Source organism: Ipomoea triloba, chromosome 10 (genome assembly GCF_003576645.1).
Source record: "Ipomoea triloba cultivar NCNSP0323 chromosome 10, ASM357664v1".
NCBI classification, from domain to species: domain Eukaryota; kingdom Viridiplantae; phylum Streptophyta; class Magnoliopsida; order Solanales; family Convolvulaceae; genus Ipomoea; species Ipomoea triloba.
The window spans coordinates 2289589-2298286 of NC_044925.1; the positions used below are offsets into that span (position 1 = coordinate 2289589).

The window sequence follows — 8698 nt, forward strand, 5'->3', positions numbered from 1 at the left end:
TTTTTTTTTTTTTTTTTTTTTTTTTTTTTTTTTTTTTTTTTTTTTTTTTTTTTTTTTTTTTTTTTTTTTTTTTTTTTTTTTTTTTTTTTTTTTTTTTTTTTTTTTTTTTTTTTTTTTTTTTTTTTTTTTTTTTTTTTTTTTTTTCAATTGTCATGGTTGGATGCTTCTAGGTGGACTAATTTGTCTTTGACCATATATTTCCTATTATATTATGCTAGTAATATTCTTAATTTTAGCAGATGGATGTATAGATCATAGCCGTGTATCTCTTGATATTAGACCACAAATTAAAAGACCTTGTGCGACCACAAACTCAACTAAGAAGTTGTCTCAAATTGTAAATTTTCTTCTCATGAGTGCATATTTTGACAACGTAATTGTCATTGAAATTTTAATAATTATATTTGGTGAGTATTCATGCGTTGAAAAGATTGAAATATATTATGGTCTTGAAAAGAAAAAGTACATACACAGCTAAAATATTTGATGGTTCGGATCGGAAAAGGCAAATATCATGTTGCTTGCTGGCTGCTGCTGTGGATGATAAATGTGAAATTAACTTGCTTTAATTAATCAAATGGAAAGAAGAAAAAGAAAAAGTCATACTTTTCTCCTTTATTTAATTAATTTCTTTATTTCTTTTGCTTCTTCTGCATTTTCCCCAATCATTCCCAAGTTGAAGACTTAGCAATGCATCCCTCCAATTAAAAATCACTAATTCAAGTACTTGCAAGCATCTTCACACACATATATAAGATAGGTCAAATAAAAGCATGTCCTCTTGTTAAAAGGGTGTTTTTTTGAGAGAGCTCAACATGTGAATCAAGTTTTACTAGAGTATGCAGAATTATATAAGGAATGTAAATTTGTCGAGCTTAAGCTGCGGATTACTTTTGATAAGACCGCATATCATAATAATTTTTTATCGAGTGACGCGGATAAGAGATTCAAATCTATGACTTTTGACATGAGGTTGGCTTTAATGCATGTCAAATTGAAGCATGTGTTTAATCTCAACTAAACGTTTAAGTTGATAATTGAATTGCTCATGTGTGTGTGTATAATATGGTTCAAATGCGGATGGTGTGCTCAGGTGCGATTGTGCGGTGGGAGGAGAGCCATTGATCTTGCCAAAATTAACTTATAGGATTTACAATTATTTAAAAAAAAACGTGGAGGCAATTTGGTAAATTTCTGTATTGGTCAAACTCAGGTGCGTAGTTAAGGTGTGTCAATTCTTCAATGAAAACTTAAGTTGAAACTTAAGCTGCGTCGATTTAAAGCTTTAGATGTGTTGTTTTACTTCTTAAGGTGCATGATTTTTCTTCTTAAGGTGCATGATTTGTGTGCTTAAGGTGCACCAGTTATTGAAACTTAAGGTGCGTGATTTCTGTATTTAAGGTGCGTCAGTTATAATTTTTAGGTACTCCGGCCATTTTAAATCTTTAGGTGCGTGATTTTTGTTTTTAAGGTGCTTTTTTTGTGTGGTTAAGGTGCGTGGTGTATGTGCTTAAGGTGAAAATGATAAATATCAACGATTCAGATTAAATTGATTTGAGCCGTTGATCTAGATTTTATCAACGACTCAGATTAAATTGCACGCCCGCACCTGAGCAAATTCTGGCACACACATATAGGGTCAATTTTATAATTATTACAAACTTTCAAGTTTGTAATATTTATAAAACCGATCCAATCATTTTCTCCTTGTCTTTCATCAGCAATCAACTATTGATCTATCCAAATGAATGTACCAAATTAATCCTTAGTCCTTACTTTTACCTAAGAGCATGTTATCACATGAACTCCACGCATATATATACACCCATGTTAGCTCTCATATTTATTTTCAATAATGGAAAAGATAAGATTGAAAAAAGAAAGAAAAATTATGATATGATAAAAATATCTTGTTATTACTTTTTGGAAAAGAATATTGTAAACAAAAGTATTATTGTAGCCTTTTTCATAATTATATACGGATTAAAGATAAGGATCATGTCTTCAAGATGCATGATTCACATTCACTTTGTGTATATTAATAATTTGTATCTAATTATAACGACATACACACACCTATACCCTAGTGAGTCATACACACATAAACTATTGTATATGAAAAATTCTATAATATTAAAGAATTGTGGTATCTATTATTATAGAGATAAAACAATATTGTGATATTTTTTTTAAAGAATAATACTATTTATTTTCTTTCTAAGTTTACTTCCAAATGTGACAATAAAGTCCTTTATATTCATGGTTGACTCTACACAAGTTTAAAAATAAATCTACTTAATAATTAAGTATTAAAAGAAAACAATGAATAGATACGGTCACATTAAGAGGTGAATATTAGGCAATTTTGCAAAAATCTCACCTAGGCAGCTAGGTGCTAGCCACCCACCTAGCGTATCACCATAATCGGTGATCTAGGCGACCGACTAAATTGCCTAGGCCGCTTAGGCGCTAACCGTACCGCCTAGGCCTCCTAGGCACCGACTAGGTTGCCTAGTCGGCCGATTAGCTATTATTTTTTTTTAAAGTTACTTAACTTAAAACGACATCATTTTGAGCGAAATAATCCTAAATTGCTCAAACTCTAAATATTTTTTATGTTAATATTTAATATTTTAGTATTAACTATTAAAGTATTAAATAGTTTATAATTATTAGTTTTTAAAAGATTTAAAAATTTTAAACAAATTTTTAAAAAGAATAATTGCCATCTAAACGCCCTAAGCACTAGGCGCCCTCCGAGCACCTAGCTATTTTTCAACCATGATATTAGGACGGAAAAATTAAAAAAAAGGTAGGGGTGCGTAGCATATTCTTTTTGTAAATAAAATTATAGTTGTTTTAAAAGTATATGTTACGAAGTATTATCTTTTTATTATTTATAGTGATAGATACAGTGTCTTTTTATTATTGTAAATTTTTTATTATTATATTAAGCTTTTCTTGAAACCATACAATGATCATACACATGTTTGCGATTCAACTATTATTATTTACACCTTATAGACAAATGTACCGATGATGTGTTTTTTTTGGCCAACTTGAGCTCCAGATCATCGCTGTCTTGTCATTCAATTCGTCTCCATCAAAACAAGATAGATATACTATCTTCTTAATTTGATCAAATATTTTATAATAATATACGGAGCAAAATAAATAGCTTGTACAATACTATAATGATTATGTGTATGTATAGAAGGGGAAACAAATCAAACAATTCTCTCCCAAGAAAAGCTTCTTACTTTAATTAGACTTTAATCTCTTTAAAAGTTAGGGCTCCATTTTCAATGTCTAAAGTATAATATATTATAAAGACAAATGAAAAAATAAAAAATAAAAAATCAATTAACCTAAGGATAAAACATACCACTATATAAATTTGTAAAGACTATTACCTCAGTGCAGGCAATATTGACTCTTGTGCTTCAATAGGTTGAGAAAGTAATTATGAACAGATACTGCATTATAATAGAGTCAGTAGTATTCAAAAATTTGTAAAGACTGTTTAAGACCAAACTCTTCTATTAGTGAGAAGAATACTTACTATTGCACTCTTGTCTAAAATCTCTAATGATAGCTTTTCTTGATGTGATCTTTTTCACTTTTTATCATGGTCTATTTTCGTATTTGAATTGATTCAAAATAGAAGAATTACTATAAATAAACTTTTATTTATTTGAAGAATGATACTCCGTATATGTTATTGAATAGTTTACATTTATTTACATGATTTTTCTTCACAATCAACTAAAAAGTGTTAATTATTTTTGAATTCATAGAGAGTTTTTCAAAGTGACCCTGATTCGAAACGACAAGGTACATAATTCACATTCGTAAGGTACAAAATTTTACAGCACAAAAAACATACGCATGTTATATATTTACTTATTTTTCAAATTTGATTTAGGTACATGATTTCTGTTCAAAGGTACAAATTTCACAACACAAGACAAAATATTTCTGTTCAAAGGTACATGTTCACAATTTTAGAACTTTATGTTCACACCTTTAGAACTATATATTCACAATTACAAAGTTCTATGTTCACAATTTCATAACTCTATATTCAATAATATAACACAATTTTTAAATCTATATAAAAAAAATTGTGAATATAGAATTTAAAAATTGTGAATATTAAGTAATGTAATTTTGTATATTGAGATCTAATTTGCCCTCCATCAACATCTCTACTAATTTTATTAAAAAAGTAATTTGTCACACGCCAATATTACGGACGTGGTCTATTTTGATTTTTGAGGCGCACTGTATTGGGCTGGAGAGGGGGGCGGAACGTCAAAAAACCGATTTGCACGCCCAGTGGGACTCGAACCCACAATCGCTTGATTAGAAGTCAAGCGCCTTATCCATTAGGCCATGGGCGCTTGTTGTGAAAAGTGGAACATTATCTTTATTTGTAGGAAAATCGAAATAAGGGTGCAAAATGTTGGCAGCAAACCGCAATTAACTTGCAATATGGTAGTATGTATACATGCAAACACTTCTGGCCCAGAAGAAGAAGAAGAAGAAGAAATTATATAAACTAATAATTTTATTTTTTTTTTGCTAAATATCTTAGTATTACTGTTGTTTTTTTTGGCATAATTTTTTAATCCCTCCTTGTTATGAAATATTAATTATAACTGTGATATTAATAAGAAATTGAGAATCTTAAACTAAAGATGAAGAACACTGAAATGGAGAAGGAGGAAGAAGCATTTGTATTGATGTTTCTGGGATGGATGATTTACAAGGGAGTGATGGGGTATTTATATTACCCGGAAATGAATAAATAAATATATTGTATACTGTAGGTGACCTCATGGCTGACATAGCATTGTTGGATTTGTTAAAGCCTGAAAAGGCTTAGCTGCCCCAATGGTCACCGGATCGAATCCTGTAGCTCCTAGCTTTTGTCTGCATCTTGAATTAGCTCTTCAACCATTATATACAGCTAAATGTTCTCCAAGCATTCTTCAATAGTTGTAGCAGCAAAATGGATTGAGTCTTGAGCTTTAAACAATAGGTCCAAGGTTCAAATCATAGCTTGGACATCCACCATTTTCTTTTTATTTCATAACACTCCCCCTTGGATGTCCAAAGAATGAACACTATATTGCCTCGTTAAAAACCTTGCCAAAGAAAAACCCGATGGGAATAAAAACTTTGAATAAGGGAAAAAGAGTACAATATATGCTCCCCCTGATAAAGACATTATTGAAGATCAAGTTCGTGTGCTCCTCCTTGTTTCTGAAGACTTTTTAGATGATGCCATACTAATTAATAATGTTCTCCATTGGCCATCATCTTATTATACTCATGCCTCATTAAAAACCTCGCTAGAAAAACCCTGTGGGAAAAACCTAGCCGAGGGAAAAAGAGTACATGGTATGTTTAATTATGTATTACACTGGTTGCCTCATTAAAAACCTTACGCTAAGAAAACCCAGTGGAAAAAAACTTAGCTAAGAGAAAAATAGTACAACCATATCCCCAACATAAACTTCAGAGCATAATATTCGTGATTCATTATGCTCCCCCTGAAGATAACATTCTTCAAATCCCTTATTTTAAACTTCAAAATATAGAGGGATTTTGTGAACAATCATGTTCAACTATCAATGGAGAAAATATATTTCATAATAATTGCGTGACTCTTTTTAGAGCTCACGTGGGTATAATACTGACATTATCATGTCTAGTCAATTTTCATAATATACCCATAACATTATTCTTATTGTCCACTTATAGAACAATGGTGTAAATTATAGTACAACCAGTTTTTGGGACTTGGCATCATGGGATCTAATAATAATAGCCAATACCCAAGTAACCCATTATATATTGGTTTGTCTAAGTAGCCAACCAGAATCATTTATGGGTTAACTGGTGTATAAATTTCTTTTCAAAGAAATACTCGATCTTTCAAGTCGAGATAATATTAAGCTTTCACNAAAAGTGTTAATTATTTTTGAATTCATAGAGAGTTTTTCAAAGTGACCCTGATTCGAAACGACAAGGTACATAATTCACATTCGTAAGGTACAAAATTTTACAGCACAAAAAACATACGCATGTTATATATTTACTTATTTTTCAAATTTGATTTAGGTACATGATTTCTGTTCAAAGGTACAAATTTCACAACACAAGACAAAATATTTCTGTTCAAAGGTACATGTTCACAATTTTAGAACTTTATGTTCACACCTTTAGAACTATATATTCACAATTACAAAGTTCTATGTTCACAATTTCATAACTCTATATTCAATAATATAACACAATTTTTAAATCTATATAAAAAAAATTGTGAATATAGAATTTAAAAATTGTGAATATTAAGTAATGTAATTTTGTATATTGAGATCTAATTTGCCCTCCATCAACATCTCTACTAATTTTATTAAAAAAGTAATTTGTCACACGCCAATATTACGGACGTGGTCTATTTTGATTTTTGAGGCGCACTGTATTGGGCTGGAGAGGGGGGCGGAACGTCAAAAAACCGATTTGCACGCCCAGTGGGACTCGAACCCACAATCGCTTGATTAGAAGTCAAGCGCCTTATCCATTAGGCCATGGGCGCTTGTTGTGAAAAGTGGAACATTATCTTTATTTGTAGGAAAATCGAAATAAGGGTGCAAAATGTTGGCAGCAAACCGCAATTAACTTGCAATATGGTAGTATGTATACATGCAAACACTTCTGGCCCAGAAGAAGAAGAAGAAGAAGAAATTATATAAACTAATAATTTTATTTTTTTTTTGCTAAATATCTTAGTATTACTGTTGTTTTTTTTGGCATAATTTTTTAATCCCTCCTTGTTATGAAATATTAATTATAACTGTGATATTAATAAGAAATTGAGAATCTTAAACTAAAGATGAAGAACACTGAAATGGAGAAGGAGGAAGAAGCATTTGTATTGATGTTTCTGGGATGGATGATTTACAAGGGAGTGATGGGGTATTTATATTACCCGGAAATGAATAAATAAATATATTGTATACTGTAGGTGACCTCATGGCTGACATAGCATTGTTGGATTTGTTAAAGCCTGAAAAGGCTTAGCTGCCCCAATGGTCACCGGATCGAATCCTGTAGCTCCTAGCTTTTGTCTGCATCTTGAATTAGCTCTTCAACCATTATATACAGCTAAATGTTCTCCAAGCATTCTTCAATAGTTGTAGCAGCAAAATGGATTGAGTCTTGAGCTTTAAACAATAGGTCCAAGGTTCAAATCATAGCTTGGACATCCACCATTTTCTTTTTATTTCATAACACTCCCCCTTGGATGTCCAAAGAATGAACACTATATTGCCTCGTTAAAAACCTTGCCAAAGAAAAACCCGATGGGAATAAAAACTTTGAATAAGGGAAAAAGAGTACAATATATGCTCCCCCTGATAAAGACATTATTGAAGATCAAGTTCGTGTGCTCCTCCTTGTTTCTGAAGACTTTTTAGATGATGCCATACTAATTAATAATGTTCTCCATTGGCCATCATCTTATTATACTCATGCCTCATTAAAAACCTCGCTAGAAAAACCCTGTGGGAAAAACCTAGCCGAGGGAAAAAGAGTACATGGTATGTTTAATTATGTATTACACTGGTTGCCTCATTAAAAACCTTACGCTAAGAAAACCCAGTGGAAAAAAACTTAGCTAAGAGAAAAATAGTACAACCATATCCCCAACATAAACTTCAGAGCATAATATTCGTGATTCATTATGCTCCCCCTGAAGATAACATTCTTCAAATCCCTTATTTTAAACTTCAAAATATAGAGGGATTTTGTGAACAATCATGTTCAACTATCAATGGAGAAAATATATTTCATAATAATTGCGTGACTCTTTTTAGAGCTCACGTGGGTATAATACTGACATTATCATGTCTAGTCAATTTTCATAATATACCCATAACATTATTCTTATTGTCCACTTATAGAACAATGGTGTAAATTATAGTACAACCAGTTTTTGGGACTTGGCATCATGGGATCTAATAATAATAGCCAATACCCAAGTAACCCATTATATATTGGTTTGTCTAAGTAGCCAACCAGAATCATTTATGGGTTAACTGGTGTATAAATTTCTTTTCAAAGAAATACTCGATCTTTCAAGTCGAGATAATATTAAGCTTTCAGAAATACTCGATCTTTCAAGTCGAGATAATATTAAGCTTTCACATACAAGCTTTTCATTTCAAAATCCCCGTTTTAAGCTTTCACATACAAGCTTTTCATTTCAAAATCCCCGTTTTTATACATGAGCTAACATCATTAAGCTCTTTATATATTTCATTGATGTTGATACCGCATCAATATTGACTGAAATGTTCATTAGTAACTCTTTTACCGCATCAATATTGACTGAAATGTTCATTAGTAACTCTTTATTGGACACACAATGGCACATATTATTCCTTCTTCACGAGGATAATAACTCCATTTGCAACTCTTTAAAGAGTACATAATGTCACATAATATATTTATATTCCTTCTTCAGAAGGGAAAAATACTCAGTCTGTTTCACGTCATATATATAGACCTTAAAATCCATTATGGATTTCCAAATATACTGTCCAATGACCCATATTTATGCGGTCATGACATTCATCATATATTATCCAATGACCCATCTTATGCGGTCATGATATTCATTAACTGC

General features: G+C 31.2%; 2 non-coding genes across 2 annotated transcripts; both read right to left on the reverse strand.

The window, feature by feature from the left end:
• Nucleotides 1–4330: 4330 nt before the first annotated feature.
• TRNAR-UCU lies at nucleotides 4331–4403 on the reverse strand. Its single transcript has one exon. It is a non-coding gene; the product is annotated as a tRNA-Arg (tRNA).
• Nucleotides 4404–6534: 2131 nt separating this feature from the next.
• On the reverse strand, nucleotides 6535–6607 carry TRNAR-UCU. Its single transcript has one exon. It is a non-coding gene; the product is annotated as a tRNA-Arg (tRNA).
• Between the last annotated feature and the right edge of the window lie 2091 nt (nucleotides 6608–8698).